We start from the raw sequence: 21,440 nt of genomic DNA, 5'->3' as shown, positions 1-21,440 counted from the left end.
GAGATGATTGCAAAAATTCTGGCCAACTTTCAGTTATAACTCCCCTATTTGGCTGCTCCTCCCTATTACAACGACATTTTTAAATCAATAGCGTTAATTCCTAAAAACGAAATACATTTTTGTTTTTCATCAGACTGGTGCGTCAACAAGTTTAAAATTGATTTTATATCATCTTCAGTGAGTATTTTCTTGGTTATTGGCAACTACAAAGCTTCAGCTTGATTCTATAACATTTTATGAAACTAAATTGGGTATATTGCCAAATGACAACGCGATGCATTTAAGGGTTAAAAACTTTCCGATTTCATTTCACAGCGTCATAAGATTTTATGTTTTTTGATATTGCATAGAATATTGCAATGCAAAACAAGAAATTTTGAAGACTACGCAAGATAACCTTGATGATTAGCTAATTCAATAAGCAGTACATAATGCTATTAATTTATTTTATAAAGTAGAAAACGGATATTATAACCGTGTCAGCGGAGTGCAGCAGTAATGGTCTTCTGCTGTTTCTTTTGAAGACAACTATACGAAGAAATATAAGGTGCTGTAAAGGTTATTACAGGCTCAAAGTTACTTTTAATTACTGCATGAGAAAAAAAAGTATGATCAAAACAATGCAAAACTCATGAAATGGTTTCTGTTCTTAAATTTAACCTAGCATTTCTTTAAAGTTCTTTTAAAATACCTATCTAAAAAGAAAAACGCATCGTAATGTCAGCATAGAAATCAGTTAAATGATATTTGTTCAAAAGAAAATCACTTAACGTGGTTTTCAACTCATAAATCACTTACCCTCGTTTTTCGGTTCTCATGGTCATTTATTTTTAACTAGTGGTACCTGCGCAGCTTTGCCCGTAATAGAAAAATTAAAAGGTCATTTGGTTCACCTGAATATTTACAAATAATTTATGTTGGATTTTCTCGCCGAGTGGCTTGTACTCATGTTACAGTTCCACGTTATGATAATTTCGTATCTCGCCAATTGGCATGTGCCCATGTTACGGTTCCACGTTATGATAATTTCGTAATTTGCACGTCCATTTTATGATAATTTTGTTCTTAAAATTGGAATAGAAAAAGAACCACACCGAATTTTCGAAAAATCGCTTCGAGGTGCACACCCTCATGCTACAAACTAACTTTGTGCCAAATTTCATCAAAAATCGGCTGAACGGTCTAGGCGCTATGCGTCACAGGCGCGTCACAGAGATCCTGACAGACAGAGATCCGGACAGAGAGACTTTCAGCTTTATTATTAGTAAAGATTCTACGCTTTAACGAAGAGGCGAATAGCTATTATTGGGAAAGCAAAAGATAAAATCTAGTCAAAACACATTAAAACCACTTACGCCAAATTAGTTCAAAGCGCTTTTTTTTCCATTGAGGCTTTTTTTTTTTTTTATCGGTATGCACACATAACTTGAGAATTTGATATTCATCTGAATGATAAAACTCAAGAACCACTTCTATCTTTTTTTTCCAGTATAAATTACTAAATTTGAAGTATTTGTCTCTCGATAGCAGGTGGTCTGCGGCTGATAAGTCAGTAGAACTTATTTTGCTATACACGGGGAACCTCAAACACAGTCACTATAATCAATGTCACTATAGTCGAGGCAAACCTAACATGGCAGCATTTGGAAGGGTACGCAGATCCTGATCGCATCATTTCGACGCTGCCAGGTTGTGTTTGCCCCAACTATAGTTGGTTCAAATTTGTTTTTAAATTGAAATACATAAAAATTTACTCCCCGTTTAATCACGTGAATAATTCAACATTGGAAAACGTAGGTAGCAATCAAAAGAGCATATTCTTTTACTTAAAAATTACATTTGCCCTCGTCCATCCGTTTTCGCGATATAAAAACTTAAAAGTCTGCTCAAATTCTAAGAAAAACTCCAAATTTAAGGACTTGGCGAGAATTGATCATGTCACAGTCAACATCCATCTACAAATAGTGTGAAAGATATCTTCCATTACTCATTGATACTAGCTAAATTTGGTGACTTTTCTTAAAATGTTGGCAGACTTTTTGACCACATACTTCGATAACGGGTCCCCGTTTTTTAAGTACGAGGGCAAAAATTTAATACGTCCAGAAATATCTTTTTACAATGTTGTTTCAATTACTACTATTTCTTCCCCTTCTCACATTATCGTGAGGTTGCCTGGTCAGGAGATTTTCAAATTGTGTCACCAAAGAAATGGCAATAGTGTACAACACACCCTTACTACTAAATACCTGCCACTTTTTCGCTTTCAACGCTTGCGTTCGACGAGCCTCACCGGTTGACCGGTGAGTAACCGATACTGTCCGCAGCGTTCGTGAGAGCTACCGGTTTCCTGGTTGATTCCGATGTCGTTTTATGAGCCTCATCGGTTGATCTACCGGTCAACCGCAACTCTAGCTGGTTGATTGGTTGATGGAACCACGTGACATTTTTGACCAATTATATGTATTTTTCACCTGCGTGTTATTCGTCTACGTCATGTCTGCGAAAGTAATCGATGATCAACCGAAGCATTCGATGAAGCATTGGTTCGTTAACAACCGGTTAGTAATCGCTAACGTCATTGCTGTCACGTGATTAACCAAACGCTCGCTACCGGTCGTGCTCGTTCAACGTAAGCAACATAGAGCAAAAGTGATCCCAAATCGAGAGAACGAGGGTAAGTAAATTTTATACAACTGCTACTTCCCTCTATCGAAGGTATTAGAAATTAGTAGTGGAGAAAACAATTGGTTAATTTCTAAATTTAAATTTTGAAATTAATCAATTAACAATTTGATTTGAAATGTTTGGATCCATCGCCATAGCCATGTCTTTTGTCGGACTGCCGCCAGGAAGCGTTGCCATTTGTACCAGAAGTCAGCGCGGGAGTTAACGGAGGATTACTTTTTGAGACAAATGCAACAGGCATTTAGTTTTAAAGGGGCGTTGAAAAGTATCAGCAAAATCACTAAGTGCGTTGATAACCTGAAAGTTACCGCCCTGAATGTGGGGAACAACACAAGAATGTACCGACAGCCCAATAACGACATCCTGGGATTGCAGTTTCGTACTTGCTATCGATTCATTAGTCTAAAATAGTCGTAATCGATCTTTAGGTAAGTTTTCTCTCATTGAAGCTGAGATTGTCTTCAAACTGGTAGCTAAAAGTAATTTAGTACGCCAGCGAGGCTTGCTCGTTAAAGGAAAGAAAAAGCTTAAGATAATAAACTGTTCGTTATCATTCTCAAAGAGGGTCAACCATGTTGTGGTATATGCTTGTAAATTTGTTTATTTTAATGATCGATTAATAATTCAGAATTCAAAGTTTCCAAATTGGTTTGCATTATCAAAATCAATAATTGTAAAAATTATATCTTAAAACCGATTGGAGTAAGGCATTGAACTCTTAGTTGAAGAGGCAAGAATCAATTTCTTCCTTTCAAAGATTATCCGTGTACGCTAATGGTGGCTGGTGCATGATAAAACTGGTCGTGGCACGTAACTGGAAGGTCACAAGTTCAATGATTTCCGGTCAAAGATCGGCGTGCGCGTGCGCTTGATTTGATTGGTGGTCACGAATATACACGAGTCCCCATTATAAATTATTACCTCTGGGAGGGGGTTGATGCCAATATGAAGATTGTAGTACAAAATATAAATATTCGAAAGCTCATTTTGAATAAAGTTTCGGTCATTAAAATCAAAATTTTAATTTGCATCAAGTTATAAAGACGCATGGCTTAAAGAATTTTCTTATCTTCTTAGAAATCCAAAACTTTTTAACCGATTTGTCTCTTTTATATAGCACACATTGCGAAATAGTGTCTTCACAAAACAATATTTAACGTCTTTTGTCCGCTTCATTTATGGAAGTATCTTAGATTTCAAATGCGTCTCTATAATTTATGTTTCAGCACATTATTTTACTAAACCGTAGCTTATCTGGTGCATTGGAAATTTCTTCCAGATATATTTAAAAATTAACTGCTGTAAATTACTCCACTATCATTCACTCTCACCAATTTTCTTAAAATTATGAAGAAAACGCAAAAATATTCATCTCAAGAAATGTATTTCATGTACGGTACTACATCACTTTGTTTAAGATGAGATAATTACACTCAAATTCGATTTGAGAATTTTTCAGTTGTCTTGTATGTACTTTATTCGATCATTGTAAAACCGAAATTTTTTTGTGAGTGATGCTTGTTTTGTCTTACATTATATCATTTAACACAATAAAATATAGGTTTGAAATTTGAAATATATTAGGAGCTTTTACAGTTGGCACCAATCATATACCTAGTTTCCACGAAAGTACAGTTTATATTTTTCTTAACGTTTATAAAATTAAATCTTTGTCTAAAAACCCGAAACTTAATGCTTACAACTACGTATACATTTTCGATAGTGTTTATCATTTTATGCACATTAAATTTTGTACTCTTTTGTTGATAAACTGATAGTCTCAGTTTTTTTTTCTGTAACGTTATAAGCGAAAGGCCACTATCATCTTAAAAATGAACTGTGTCGTTTTCACCATTTAGTGAAAAAGTAAAATAAAATTGTAAAACCAGAAATAACGGTCACAAATCTCAAACAAAAAACTCAAGAAAACTTGCATCCTCTATCAATTCAGTTTCTTTTTTTCTTCTTCTTCTTTTTTTTTTGTTCAAAAGGATTTTCCCCAAGTAGCTATAACTACTGAATCTTCTGATTATATACCAAGAATGTTTTTTCAAAAAGGATAGGAATGATAAATGCGTGTTAATTTTGTGTTAAATGCTCAAATAGCAGAAGAGAAAAAAGAAACCTTAAACAAAAAAAAATATTGAATCCCATCCAAAATGTGAAAAGCTCCTGAGTGAAAAAGAATTTAACAAACTGAAAGTTACGGAAATTTATGAACTTTGTTCATACACAATTTAAGCTGGTCTCTTGCATTATAACTTCAGTTTTGTTTTACTTACAAAAGTGTTAATCTTATTAACTTGGCGTATACTTTTCTTTACCATTAAAATAATGGAAAAATAATTTAAAAATACAAATAAGGAGTTTTTTTTTTAAATGAACAGTCCAATAATGGGAAAGTCAATGTTTATATCAAAAACATAAAATCTTGCAATGAAACGTCTCAATCAAGATTTTTATAAAAACAATTTTTTTCCAATAAATTTACAATGTCTCAAACACTGTTAAATAAAATAACTCTTTGTTGAATTAAAAACAAGTACTTAATGCTGAAAACACTTGAACAACAATAGGCGTAAAAAAGCGTTTAAATAGCCACACCAGTTTCGAGGGCACTCACCCCCTTCGTCAGTGCGAATTGAGAAATGAAAAACAGTGCAAGGTGCTGTTTGAATGCTCGACAGACGGCGATAAAACCAACCAGGTTTCAGCATTTTCTGAGCACCGATTTGTCGTACAGATATTAGAAAATGCAACCAATTCAGTCAATTAATAATTTAAAGAATTGTTTTAATTAAAGAAATGTGAGGGACTGTAAAAGACTTGTTACAAATATTAACTCTTTACTAGATTATTAAATATAAACATTTTACTAAACAAAATATGTCATTGTAGTGTCATTGTACAATCTGTCGGTCAATGTATAATGTCGTAATTTATGTCATAAATTACAGCTTTTTCCTCTCATTAATGAACTTTAATGAGATGAAAGAACCTCAAAAAATTGTTTGCGTTTCTTTAAAAACATGTAAAAAATAAGGATACTTATAACGTTTAGGGACTAACTAATTGGTTTACAACGTTTCTATCAATAATAACTTGTCATGCTACTAAAACCATTACTTTTACCAACACCTAAAAAAACAATTTAAATACGAAGCAATACTTTCTGAACTTCAAGCATATACGTACTAAAATGTATGTCTTTACTATATAAGGGTATTAAAACGCAATGGATCTTAACCAGTGGTACGCATACCGCTTAAGATAGGCGAAATTATGTAAGGGGTACTCCAAAACCAAAAAAAATTTGAGTAATATCGTATGATCTTACATAAAAAAATAACACAATCTTTGTTAATTAATTTCTAGGTTGGTCTTGAAAAAGAGCGCAAAGATCTGACAATTTACGAAAAAGGATTTTCGAGTTTAATTTCCCTGAAGAGTTAATATGGAAACAAGCTTAAATTTGAGGATGATTTACGGCTACTTAGATATTTGACTAAGCTGATTTTGATAACCTTTGTGAACGAAACGCTGATGAATTTTGCAAACAGAAAACAACTCAATATTCTTAAAATTGTTCACCGAGTCTTTTTTAAATACAATAGAAAATTTCTTACATAATATCAATGAAGATAATATGTCTTGTTTTAACTTTAAATTACCTCTTTGCAATTAAACTGTTACAGTTTAACTAATAAACTTTAATTAATATAGTCCATTTTTATATGAAAAGTATTTTTTGTTGAGGTTACGCACAGTTAATGCATACTGAAAGGGGTATTTAGTTTGTAAAAAATTGAGCACTAATGATATTATTATATTGAAGACACACATATATTTTATGTTTGAAATGTTTTATATAATGGTAGAATTTGGCTAATTTTTTATCTGTTGAGAAGATTCCAAGTGTAAAAAAAGAGTATATATATATATATATATACAGAGTGATTCTGAATTCATCATCAATATTTGGTGGGGAGGTAGGGAATAGGAAAAGAACACTATTTCACATAGGAAAGCATGGGCGCAGACGTCATGTAGTAGGGCAATATGAATCCGGTTAAATGATGGAAAGAAAACATAACAAGAAAGTGGTAAGAGAAAAAACATTTATTTGTGCATCTTTTGTACAGACTTACAAGAGGTGCTCGAAATTCTGACCATTTGCTAGATTACATGCCTCACAACGACGTTGCATGGACAACCGAACTTTCTGGAATATGCCTGGCGTTTCCCGGATGTTTGCGGCGGCAACCGATATGCGTGCTACAAGGTCCATATCACTGGCAACAGGGGTCTCGTGCACCATGGTTTTCATGGCACCCCATACAAAGAAGTCTATTGGAGATAAATCCGGTGACCGTGGTGGCCAACAAACCGGTCCACCGCGGCCAATCCATTGAGCTCCAAATTTTCTGGTCAGGTAACAACGCACATCATTTGCGAAATGTGCTGGAGCGCCGTCATGCTGGAACCACATTCGCCGGAGAATAACAGCAGGAACCGCGTTCATAAGACCCGGTAACACAGTCTGAAGAAATATGAGGTAGTTTGCGCAATCTAAATGGGATGGTAGTAAATACGGTCCCAGCAAACAGTCGCCGACGATCCCAGTCCACACATTGACGGCAAAGCGTTGTTGCGCAGCTCGAACTCTCGTACCGTGTGGATTCTGATTAGCCCACACATGCGAATTGTGTGTGTTGAAGACACCTTCACGAGTGAAGGACGCTTCATCTGTGAAAAGAACATACGTTGGGAAATTGGGATCAACGGCTGTTCTCTGCATGAACCACTGACAAAAAGTAACACGCTTGGGATAGTCCTCTGCTTCCAGTAACTGCACTGTGTGCAAATGAAAAGGATGTAAACGTTCCTCGTGTAGTATCCGCCACACTGACGATTGTGAAACTCCAAACTGGCGAGCAATACCTCGTGTGCTTGAACTTGGCTGTTCTTCGATAGACTGTAGGACAGCTTCCTCGACTGAAACTGTCCGTGTTGATCGGCGCCTGCCTCGATCAACATTAATACCAGCAAATGATCCAGTTTCGCACAGTTGTCGATGCACACGTGAAAACATTTGATGCTGTGGCACGCGCCGGTTGGGGTAGCGCTCTGCATACATTTGCCTAGCTCTAAGACAGCTTTCTCCTGCGGCACCGTAAGTTAGATGCATATCTGCAAGTTCTTGAAACGTGTACCGGTTCATGTTACTTCTGCGAAGTCACCTTGTCGAATGACGACTGGCTGCACACGGCAGACAGCTATGCGCGTTCATGGGAGATGCGGACACACACCGCCCTCTACACCGTCATGCGTTCGTTTGTGCCCATGCTTTCCTATGTGAAATAGTGTTCTTTTCCTATTCCCTACCTCCCCACCAAATATTGATGATGAATTCAGAATCACCCTGTATATATATATATTTGTTTCAAAAAACGAATTTCTTTACAATTCGTTTGTAAAAATTAAAGCTTTGACTGTAACAACGTGAAAATAATGATTAAGGATACAATCGTTTCTTATTCAACAACAACAAAATTATGTAACTCATGTTTTTAAAGTGTCTTACATAATATCTTAAATGAATCTTCTGATCAACGAATAATAAGGATATCTATAAATGCTTATATAAAGTAAACACACGAGCAGTGGTCAGGGCTTCAGTAGTGGCCACTTCAAGGTTTATATTTGAAAAAAAATAGGATTCCGGGTTTCCCAATGAATTCGAATGTGAAGGAGGTTATACATCCTGCACGTTTCATGGACTTATGAATCCATTGGGAGACCGGGAATACTACTTTTGTTTTTTCAAATATAGACCTTGAAGTGGCCACTACTGGTGTTTTACTTTATATAGTGCTGTTTATCAGCTCCCAGATCTTCAACTTTGGTTCCGTGGAACAGAGCTAGATAATGTAGACGCACACGCGCACGCTGTGCGCAGATAGATCCGCTGACGTGCGGATATATAGCCGCAGTCCGCACGTCGTCCGATAATCGTGAAAGTTCATATTCTTTACTTATAATTCGTTTAAATTTGATATTGATATGCCATATTTATTACCGTATTTATAGATCTTATAAAATATTACTTGATAGTACTGACGCCCGCGCGTTCGGTGGATGTATTCGCTGCTTTGCGGATACATTCGCTGCGGGCACGCGCATGTCGCGATAATCGTTCAAGTTCTTACTATTCACTTCTAATTTGTTTAAAATTAATATTGCTAATGTAAAACGTAATAATCATAGCTAGATAACATAGACGGACTCAGATACATTCGCTGCTGTAAGAAATATTTGGTGCTGTGCGGATACATTCATTGCGGACATGCGCATATCGCCATAATCGCGAGTAATGTCCTAGTTTCCCACCTGTAATTTTTTCCTACTGTTAAAAAAGTACTAACATTTTAATCCTCTCTTCTGTTCCCCTATTCATCAAGTGGCGATAACTGAGAAATTCTTTTCATGTGGCTTAGTATTTCTTTTTTTTCTCTTTTTCTTTGCGCTCATATCAAATCACAAAAGCATCTGTGGCTTTAAAGCTTATCATATGGAGCCAGCAAGTTCGCACTTGCCGTATTTTTGGAAGATTGCACCGCACCCGGCGTAAGCGCCGCGCTTTAAGTCAGGGGCGTAGCTAAGGGAGGGGTTTTGGGGACAAACCCCCCCCCCCCCCGAAAAGTTAGTCTCAAAAAAAAAAGAAAAAGAAGAGAGAAGAGAAAGAAAAAAAAGAAGAAAAGGAAAAAATTCCAAGCGATTATACATATATATATATATATATATATATATATATATATATATATATATATATATATATATATATATATATATATATATATATATATATAAAAAAGAAACCCCCCCCCCCCCGAAAGTCGGGTCTAGCTACGCCACTGCTTTAAGTTCAACAAACAATGTGAAAGAAAAGTTGTTTCTATTAGTTTTTTTTTTGTTTTTGAATATATCTGGAACGCAATTTAAACAGATTAAATATTTCAAAAAAAAAAAAATCTTAACAACTTACTGATAGTTAATTACCCTAAATCCGACACCCACGGACTTAGCCGAATTTCGGATCGCTGCCGAAAATGTTGACATTGTGCATGAAAAAAACTTTGAAAGATCGCCTTTAGGGTTGTTTAAAAAAGTTATGAACTTACTTTGAAATAATAACAGGATAAACTCGCTTAAATTTCAGCATTTTAGTCCAAACAACGATGCTTAAAGCAAGAGATTCGGACTTTACCGCGAAATAAAAATTCCGCAAATTCTATCGATCTTTATTAAAAAATGCGCGCAGATACATTATATTTTTATCTGACTCTGCCGTTTAGTACTGGAATTCTCCGGTACATTGATGAGGTTCCGCATGTGATCACAAATGATTCCGAAAGTGATTTGCGTAATCAAAGTAGAAAAACTTTAGTAAAAGAAAAATTTTATAAGACATAGAACACTAAACAGCAATTTAAATGTAAAAAATAATTTTGAAATATATTTTATTTCTTTACTGATAGAATATTTTTTTAAAAATCAACGAAATACCATTAGCTATTTACCACTCATTATGTTATTAAGGCGTTTATATTGTGATTATCCTCATATAAATAATAGCCGATGATCGAGTAACCCGCGTGTTTCAATGTTGAAACTCGCGCCTCGGCATGATAATTCGGTAGTATGTTTTGGTTTATGCAAGGAAAGACTTTATTGTGACAAGGCTTAACTCGATCTGGTAACTGAACTGTTTTACTGGTAAGACTGTGTCATTTCAGGCGATTGAAGAAACGAAAAAATGGTCATCAATGAACGTTACCTACTATAGTTTAGGGTTAATTCACCGAAGTTAGGGTTACTATTACAACTATCAAAATATCACCAAACAGGCAATGGCTTCGTTCAAATGTAGAAGCAATTGTCACTCGTCATACCTTGACTGGCGAATAATTTTCAAAATCGAAGTATGATAAAGCTGTGATACACAATTTTTTCTGCTCGTTGATCAAAATGTAGCCTCATAGGATTTGTTAAAATATGAAGACTTACTGCCCGTGCTATAGGGGAGGGTGGCTCAAAGCGAGTAGGCCTTCGTATGCCCCCTATGGTGTGTTAGCGGCGATGAATACGTATGTCGTGTTTACCGGAGCACCCCCGAGTTATTATCAGTCCCAGCGAAGTAGCAGTGAAGCGGCATGGCGCAACCAGGCTTAAAATTAAAAAAAATGATATATTTTTTTTAAATGAAGTTTTGTAACTTGTGTGATTAGTCGAAGACCAGCTTATTTTTTTATTGTCAATAATTTTTACTTATTCTAACACTTTCCACCGATAAACTACGATGGTCATTCCGTTTTTTTTAAATTATTAACTTAAGGTCATAATTATTGAAATAATAAACGTGCCTTTGGGCAAAGCGGGTCGGGCAAAGCTGGTATAGGATTTAATCATTATTTATTTAAAATTTCTTGACTCGTGTGCTGACTTAGAGTTTCTCTTTCAAAAGGATACGTATAACTTTAATTAGGCTATTAATTAGTCTATTAGTTAACTCAGTTATTTCTTTATGCTTTATAAGCAAATGTACTGACTTTAAATTGGATAAGTACAAATGTTTTATATTCTTTTATATAATGGCAGGTAGCTAGTCAACTGTTTTAATCATTTATAACTTCATATTTGATTGGAAAATGTACCAAACTAAAATTAGTTAAGCTTACCAGCTTTGGGCTCAATGGTAGGACAAAGCGGTTTTTTCACATTTTTGTTAAGTATGATAATAAATAAATATTGGGTTTTTAAAATAATACAAAAATCCCTTTTAATTTTGAAGTTCAAGAATCCTGCTAGGAAATATAACCGAAGTTGTTGCGATTAAAATCCAAAAACTACAATTTTCGAGCGTTCTTCGAAAACCAACCCGCTTTGGGACACCCACCCCTATATCAGTCAAAATCCAATATCAAAATTGTATTACTTAAACCTTTTTCAAAAACCTGGACGCTTACGTTAAATCTTATGTTTTATATGAAACAAGTAAAATGAACACTCAAGTAAATATTTATCTCAATGAAATGGCTGTCAATATGATTTTGAAAGGCATATGACCTCAAAAACTAAATATACCTTCAATTCTATCCAGGTAGGTCGGATGCTTTCGAAGAACAAGGACATCCGCGCTATTATAATGTCTCATCCATCAGGGTTAATATCTTAAGCAAGCAATAGCCAAGTATGCCATGGCAGTGTTCCCAACTTGAATAAACAGTTAAAAACAAATTAAACGTGCTATTATTTCCGGTTGACAATTTTTTACTCATTCGTCGTTTATTTTTATTTTATTTATTTTTTTTTCGCTTTGGCAGATTAACGTAGCAAACTAAAACCATTTTACACATCAAATGATGGGGGGGGGGGGGATTTGATGATTAAGGGATTTTTTTTATAATTTTGAAAATCATTTGGTCTAATAAGAATTTCTTTACATTTACTTAAACTTTACTACTTCCTCACTTCATCCTTTATTTTAATTTCTTTTTTATTAACCCATATAAATATAAGAAAAAGTATTATCTTGGCGAAACATTTTCATTTTTTAAATTAGGACCATTTTTGGAAATTTTCAGTTTGTTTATCTTTATGTGTGAGTGAGATAAACAAAGAGAGAAAACGTCTGATTGCGGAGAATTCTCTTATGGACACTCTACCTCAAAAAAGCAATGCAAACATTGAATTGCATTAAACTTAGTACAGAAATGAGGCGATAATTTTTTGGCGCCAATCACTTCAAAGGAAAATAAAAGGTGTATGCTTTTAGATAAGCAATTACTCAAGATATGGATTGGCGGAATCATCTAGCAGCTATACCTTAAACAATTACCAAAGATATGCAGGCGCGGAATTACCATATCACAAATGTCGCAATAACGAGGGCTATAATGATATAAGAGCCCCGAAGGGAGGTCCAAAAGACACATGATAAATATTTTTACGGAGTTCTGTTCATCTCTACGGGATCCCAAAATGCATTGCGATGGGTCCACAATGATATCAGCTGAACAGTGCTTCATTTTGTAAGAATAAGAATCTGAAGAAAAAACTTTGTTCATTTTCGTACCCAGTAAAAGCAAAATAGACATAACTTAGGCGACGGTTGCCAAGTATGCTTCTTTGGTATCTGAATTGCTAGTTGAGTTTAAACAGCATTTTCTTGATTTTAGAAACCATCATGTATTTTTCCATGCGTTTGGATCACCATTCACTGCAAACGAGTACTTATTGACAGGAAGGTTGCATTTAGAGCATTATAAATTGTACTGCGTTGCACAGTTAAAAGAGAAATTTCATTGCGTTGCTTTGAAAAAGTTCTATAAAACATTTTATTGTGTAAGGAAATAAATACTTTCAGTCGCTAACGCAGCCCGACTTTACCTTATAGGGAGGAGGGGTAGGTAATAACACTCCAATCTACAATATTGAGATTGTCAATATGTGCTAAAACCAAAACCTTTGGAACGGTTGTCCTCCATCCTTCTCGTTGCGCCTTTTCCCTCAGTTTTATAAACATGCTGTGTCAATGACTTCGCTGTTTGGAAGCATTTGTGAACAGCAACGGCTTGTTAGTCACAGGGCATCAAATTACAACTGAGAACACGACTTACTGATTTTCATTTGAAAAATCATTATCTTGTAGCGACAACCTCAGTCGAGACCGATATTCATGCACTTAGTTCAACAAAAGTGTGCGAAACATCACAATAAAATTATTACAGGGTAAACCAACAGGAATCAACCATTGAGAAGGGATAAAATGGAGGGAGTGAAGACTTCCATTCATGAAACCGAGTCCCTAATCAAGTGATAGATTTTAAAGCAAAGCATTGGAAGAAATCAGGTCTCTTTCTCTTGTTTCACTCAAAGCGTGCCAAATATTCGTCGTTGTTGAATCACCTGACTTGGGGTCTTTGGGTCAGCTTTTGCTAAGCCGTTGATTAGACTTGCTCCCTCCATTTTATATCCTACTCTAAGGAATCAACCTGTAATTCAAAAATGTAATGTGAAAAGTTGTTAATATGTTTTTGGAATTTTATTTTTTTACTCTGTGCATTGTCTTCAGATTTGTCCTGTCTGTGCTATGTGCTTTCGATTGCTACCTATTGATTTCCTTTTTCTGTTCTTTAATACACAGTTTGTGCTGTTCTCAGATTATTTGGAGAGGATATTAAAGAAAGTAAAACATTTTTACCGGAATATTTTATGCGTGCAACTTTTTTGTAATGTCGAGAACATCTGAAAGAACTTCTCGGGGGTGGAAAACATACAATAAATGTTTCATAGAGGTGCGAACTGGAAAAAAGTGAAACTGGCTGAAAGAAAAATGTGACAAAGAACGAATGAATTCAAGTCTCGGCTAAAAATGAAAACAGCATTTTAAAAAACGAAAATGTAGTTGCTAAGGAGGAGCAACAATTCTATGGAGGGGGGAGGTAAAAGCGGGAAGACGAACACAAGCTTTTAGAAAAAGAGGATAGTTGACGATACGTTTTTATTTGGTTAACTTTAATAGGTCTAAAGTTAACTTTTGCAACTCTAGTTTTCTTTCTCACAACACCTAACTGATATTTTTCTATTTGTTTGTCATGGGTGGCATAGTGGAGAGCCGTTGGCTTTCTGCACTGCAGTCACGGGCTCTGACCTGCGGTGTTCAGTCGACGGATTTTCAAGATGCAACTCGTCAGCGGCTATGTCGTGTGATTATGCGGCATGCAAAAGATCTCTTGGGTATTCGTTTTTCTTTCAGTACCCTCGGCAGAACTTAATCCCAAGTTTTCGCTTCCAGTTCTCCCGCATCTCTCCGTGATCAGGCTTTATTAGCAAGGAATTCGCATCCATATATAGCAAAAAATATTATTTACTGATAGTATTCTATGTAATAGTTTTTTTGCAAAAAAAGCAAAAAAAAAAAAAAAAAAAAATGAAACATACATTTATAAGAGAAAAATAATCCAGTACTCAACTCCAAATTAAATATAAAGTAATAAAACAAAAGTTTTAAAGTCGGTTTGTGCTTTACTTTCAATCATAACGAACAACTACAATGTACATTAAAAGCACCATATTTAGATTTTCAATCGCAATGATAAGCAAGTATATAAACTGTAGTTGGAGCAAACCTATAACCTGCAGCATTGATAAGGCTAAACGGATCATTGTCGCATGTTAGGCATGCTCCAGCTGTAGTATATTGTGGAAAAACTTTCTTCGTTCTCTTTCAAATAAATTCTTGGCTTTTACGTACAATCGCTAACTATAAGTCTTGCTATTCGCAAGAGTTGAGTTAAGAGCGAAAATTGAATAGCTTATGTTTAGTATACAAGTATTTTATTTGTTAGCAAACGGGAAATAGCAGCAGATAAAACTTTTAAATCAATGGAGCTTCTAGAATTTTATCCTCGTGATCATCTTCCTCCTATCGTAGACAATAATTAAATCAGGTGGAAGGATTCGTATTTTATTTCAAATATGCGAACAAAGGTTAACCCCTGAGTTCAATGTAACTTGGAAGTTTCAAACTGAGTACATCACACGCAAAAAAAAAAGTTCGATTGACACCTTTATTTTTAATGTGCGAGTACGTTGTAACCACTAAAATCCCAATAGAATGCCAATTCGGTTTAAATTAATATATCCAATAAACAAAGATCTACGAAGTCGAAACCGGGTTTAATGGAATTCTAGGAAAATTTCAAATGTTTTGACATCTTGTTAAATCCCCAAATCGTAACCATTCTTAAAGGAACCGTATTTTAAAACATTTTAAGCAATTTATCTTTCATATTGTATTAAGTAAGCTACTTTTACTCGCTCAAACGATTATAAAAATGTGCCCCACTTGGAGCGTAAATAAATAATGGAATGTTACCATATGTCGGAATGATGGCGACAGGTCCTAAAAATCCCCGTTACAGTTTGAACCGCAGTCGCTAAAAATTCCCATTTCAATGATGAAGCTTCGTTAATAAAATTTACACTCCTCTAAAAATCAAAATACCCGAATGAATAAGGAGAAATACAGATAAAAAAATCATTCGAATAAAGGTAACAGTACCATAATAGCGTCAACGGACCCTTTGAATCATCATTATAATTAGGACAATAGTCCCCTAAATCCCCAGTACAATTTCAACACGAGCTCCTAAAAATCCTTTATTGACTGGGGACAATAGTCCTTAAAGATCTCTATCAGAGTAAGGACAATATTCCCTAAACATCTCCATCAGTTCCAGCTAAACTCTCCATTAGAAAAAGAAAAACATTCCTTAAAATTTCCTACTATGGTAAGTGCATCAGCTTTTAAAATTTCGAAATTATAATAAGGGTAAATTTTCAAATAACGTCAACAGTAACATCAAAAATATTTGATAAGGAGAATAGTTTGGAAAACCCCTTTCAGAATGAGAAAAAAAATTCGAAATAACATCAACATTCTTTCTTTTAATCACCATCAGAAATGGGGGAAAATGTTTCAGAAAATTTCCCCTTTCAATAAGTTCTCTAAAAGTCTCCATTAGAATAACGACATTAGTTCCTCAAAATCCATTTCAGCATCAATAATTCTAAAACAATGTTAACGGTAAATCTATAGGTACTGATTAAAACAAAGTAAAAAGTAAAAGTTTTCATTTTTAATGCAACTGAAATCTTTGATTATCTTGTGCCGGCAGCACAAAACTATTATCAAATCGCGGAAAAATAACCAAAAAGGGACAAATTTTTAATTCTTCCGATCACAGGAAAAGATTCAAATCAAAAGCAAAAATTTTATTTGTTCACGCTAGAGAAAAAAATGGCAGCATATTTTTATGCTCTATGATTTTATTCACGCTAATTAAAACTGAATTTGCAGCAATTCCGCAAATAATAACCGCAGACGATACTTTAAAAATGAAGATTGACCTCGCTTCAGAATATGAAATCAACTAAAAGTGAAGAAATAAGGAGTTTTCCAATTATCTCTCGAACTTTGTGTAAAGTTCACATTGTGCAGAATTTTAAGAACTTTAACATGCTGCAAAAACCAAACAAATATGTCCTGTTTTTCGATGAGATATTCTCAAATTTATGATTTTCCTTAAAATTGGGATAAATATCATGGAGTACTTTTTATTTTTCTAAAAAAAAGGTACTTTATGCTTACCCTGGCACCGCTGAAAACATGTATACAAAAGTTCAAGATGATCGGATGAGTAGTTAAGACGTGAAATAATTACAAACAAACGAAGTTACTTTCGTATTTATAATACTTTATTATTAAGGATTTCATCTAAATCGTAGCATTACTCACTGAAATATAACGGAAAAGAACGTTCGATTGCACCATCTTGTTAGAGATATTGGTGCCAAAAACTAGTCAGCTCTTGTACTCTATGGGGTGAACCAATGGACCAACTTTTGTTTGAATCCTTGTTTTATTTCTTTTTCTGTTTTTGCGATACGTCAGTGTTTTATGAGTACAAAATTCACCAGTCTATTCAATCTTCCATCCGATACGTGAGCCGCCAATTGATACGCTGCGATTCCTTGAAGAAGACGTAACACAAAGTGGTTCGGGTATCTGACGGAGGTTCTAATCTGTAAATGAATATGGCTGTTAGGCATTTACAGAAGTGTCCTTCATATCTCAGATGAGTAGTACCGCATAATTCATTCTCGGTGGCTGCTAATGAGAGCGTAGGAAAATATTTACCTCTACTGTACAAAGGAAAAAATACTGTGCAAATCCTCAAATATATAATAGCCAATGATAGAGTAACCCGCGTATTTCAGCAATGAAACTTGCGCCACGGCATGATAATTTAATAATATGTATGGTACTGTTTAACATGCAGGGAAAGGTTTTATTGTGACAAGGATGAACTCGATCCGGTAACTTAAATGTTTCACTGGTAAGATTGTATCATTTCAGGGGAACGAAGAAACGAAAAAATGGTCAACAATGAACGATACCTACAGGAGTTTAGGGTTAACCCACTGAAGCTAGGGTTACAATTTCAACTATCAAAATATCACCAAACAGGCAATGGCTTCGTTCAAATGTAGAAGAAATTTTTAACCGTCAAACCTTGACGGTTTTCTAGTTTAAAATACCAGTGCATTTGAGAACACCAGTTATGTACTTAAATTTTAACTGGAAAATAAAGTTACATAGTAGTTTCCGCTTATCAGAGTTCCGTTTAATACGACGTAGTTTACATGATGCTGCCTCTCACTAGAGCTTGAAATTTGTCACCGGCCTGGAAAATTGACGAAACTGATGACGAAACCGAAGACTGAACGAAAGATCAGTTCACATGCAAAAAGCATGACAGCGCGAGATATTGCTCGTTACTATATAGAGCACCAACCAGATATTTTACCATCATATGCAAAGTTTTCTTTTTTTCTGGGGGAAGAAAGAGGGGGATTATTTGTGAGACAACGCATCAAGAAAGAGAAATTCTACCTAAAAATGTCCAGTTGTTTTGTTGTTCATACAGATGAATTTCATTTCTTCGATTTCATTACGTAGTCCGCATAGTCCGAGTTTTCAGCATTCCGAGTTGGTGTCGATCCTGATTCACTGGGATTATCGAGACCCTACTGTAGTTCCAGCTTGTCTTCTTTATTTTTTAGTATTCTCTCCCAATACACACTCAAGCAAGTCTTTTTCTCAACGATACTTTTTGCTAAGTATTTGAAAGCTAAACTGTCAAAAAACGTATTTTTGCTTCATTTATGTTTGGGAACACTTGGGAGAAACGGAACGGCAGTTGATGTGGAACAGCTGCATTTATGCCAAAATAATGAATAGATTTTTTATAACTTTTCTGTAAATGGAGCAGATTTAGACTCCTGTTCGATGGTAATATGTTATATCAACTGCACAATCCAGAACTAATTTTCACGCTTTATTTCGGCATAAATGCAGCTGCTCCATTCCCCTCGACTCTCTTCGAAGTAATAATGAACAGAAGTACTTTATTTTAATCTACTTGCTATTAAAATCAGTGCCAAATATTACAATTTTTAACTGCATTATTTTTTCAAACTAGTCATAAAACTAAACAGAAAAATGTCTTCAGCAAAAAACAAAAAAGCTTATGTTTGCAATACTGAAATATTCTGAGATACTAGAAAAGCTAACAGCTTCCTTTTTATAGATTTATAAATAGCGCTCCTGGTGATGAAAGATATGAATTAGGAACATTTGTTTTGAGCTAAGAGACAATAAGGAAAGAAAAAAAAAATACTTTTGTTTTTTTATTTAGCTTAACAGCTGATGCAGCAAATTACTCGTAAAACTATGTCAGCGTTTGTTCTTTGGCACAAAAAATGTAACTGGAAACTCGTTCATATATTATGTGCTCACTTTTTCTAAGAAGTTCAGTAGAACATGTTTTGAATTTGATATACTTAAAAAAATGCACTAAGTGCGAATAAATTCAAGGACCAGTAACTTGCTAATGATTATTTAAAATTAAAGAAATATTATCTTTTTTTACAAAGAATTTTTCGCTTCTTAAAGGCGTAACTTTTCTCAAACGAATAATTAAATGGAAATTTATAATAAATAGGGTTATTTGGGGGAAGTGGGTCACTGGGGAAAGTAGGTCAACCACCTAAAACTGAAAAATGCGTACGATTTTTACAATTTTTTACTGTGATAATGCCATATTTCTTCACCGTGATTGGTTTCGCAAACATTTGGGCTTCGTGGAACTTTTTGATAGTTCATAAAATTTATCTGAAAAAAATGCCTACATTTTTTTATGGAATTTAATAAGCAACATTTTTTAAAGAAGTGTTTCAACGATAATTTTTATTGATCTTTTACGCTGATTAAATTGTCGTGTGCAGTTTAACCTGAAGTGCATACCGCTATAGCAATTGTTGCAGAAAATATTATAGATAAGTTTTTAAGAAGACTAGTCCCACTTACCCCATACATTTTTCCTGTAGGGGTAAGTGGGTCCCCTCATTATGGGGTAAGTGGGTCTTCCCCTAATGCTGAAATTTTTTAAATCGAAAGCAACTCTGGTTTAAATTTTCCATTATTGAAATACAAGGTAACTATATAGACCTAAGGTGGGCGGACCATGGAAGGTCATACTCCTTTGAAGGCCAACCATAAAAAAAAGTCTTAATTATTGTCATATAATGACAAATTCCTTCAACTCACACTTAGCTCCATTAAACTCAATGACACACGCGGCGAGATGCTCGCGTCACTATTTTTTTAATGCGGCCCTCGCTTCGTTGACTTCCGATCGTCGACATCAAAATTAATTCGCAGAAACAGCAAAAAGGATTTTTTAAATATAAATAACCTATTAATATCTTATTTTTTTAACTGTAAATTGTCATATAAGGATTTGCTATCGTACCAAAGAAAAAAATATTAATTTTGTTTCGATTTTAGTTAAAATAAACTGTTCCTTTGAAACCCGGTGGTTCCTTGTAAGGCCATTCAAAAATTTCACGCTTGGCCTTGCTAATGTACATGGGCTTTACTAGGAACATTTACAAATCATGGATTATGATTTTTACTGTTTCTTTTTACAACGTCCTCTTTTATATAAATAAATAAAACATTTTGTAACTCTCCTAACTTTTGAGCTGGTGCACGTTTTCTGCTTACAAAGCTTAAAAGCTTGGTCTGGCACTAATAACGTCGATGTTTTACAGTAAAAAAAAGTCTTTGCTTTATGAACATTTATTAAGATATAATCGAATAGAGAAGAAAACCAAGTTATTCCTAAATACTGCAACACGTAAAAAATACTTTTTATGTTTTCTCTACTGGTTGGTTTTTGAAGTTTTAATTAACAGTTTAATACTTAAAAAAAGTTAAAAGTTCGAAACTTTTTATTTCAAATGATTTAATGTTAATGATGTGTCACTAGTTATTGCATCGTGTGTACACTAACACGCACTAGTAATGCAAACTGTAGCTCCGTGCTAGCTTTGCAGCAAAAATGAATATTAAGTTTATATATTTTCAATTCATAAATTGCTCGTAGTTTAGAATTTTTGAGCTGCGTCACGCAGCTCAAAAATTCTAAACAGGAGAAATACGGACTGGGTCCCGAAAGAGGGCTCTAACCTAGGTCTTTAAAAAGTGCAAAGTAAAGGTGCGGAAAAAGAGGGAAAAAAAAAAAGAAAAAAAATGAAAAAAAAAAAGAAAGAAAGAAAAAACGATGGTACACAAGTTTACGAGTTTAAGAAATAGAAAAAAAAAGCGAAATGAAGTCGAACAGGTTTGTGAGCTCAAAGGAAAAAAAAAAGAAAGTTGCACAAAAAAATAAAATTTAAAAATTAAAAAGAAAGGCGTTCACCCTTGTTCGGGGGGGGGGGTGCATAGGCGGAAGGACCGGGCCTGTTCGCCCCTGGTTCCTGGTAACCGTCATCCCGTTATTGATCCGAAACGGTATGTATGATTATATTTTGTAGGTTCTTTTTTCTACGTTTATAATATTAACTAAATTTATCGTTCTTAGAGGACACTTATTAAGTTCGATCTGTACAAAGGGAGGTAATTAACATTTAATTGAAACCACAGACAAAATCAATTTCATTTTTCGAAGCTAATTCGTTTCGATTTTTCACGCGGTATAGCCCTATAAAACCCATTTAAACCAATCTTTCCAAAATTAATTGTTCAGATCAAGTGCGAGTTCTTATTCTAGCAATAATCA

At 34.7% G+C, this 21,440-nt stretch overlaps 1 protein-coding gene across 1 annotated transcript in view; it reads right to left on the bottom strand.

Moving 5' to 3' along the window:
• Positions 1–21,440, bottom strand: part of LOC129224536 (twitchin-like) — a 380,173-nt gene that overhangs the window by 267,747 nt on the left and 90,986 nt on the right.

Source organism: Uloborus diversus, chromosome 6 (assembly GCF_026930045.1).
Source record: "Uloborus diversus isolate 005 chromosome 6, Udiv.v.3.1, whole genome shotgun sequence".
NCBI lineage: Eukaryota > Metazoa > Arthropoda > Arachnida > Araneae > Uloboridae > Uloborus > Uloborus diversus.
This window is presented reverse-complemented; position numbering and strand designations above follow the sequence as displayed.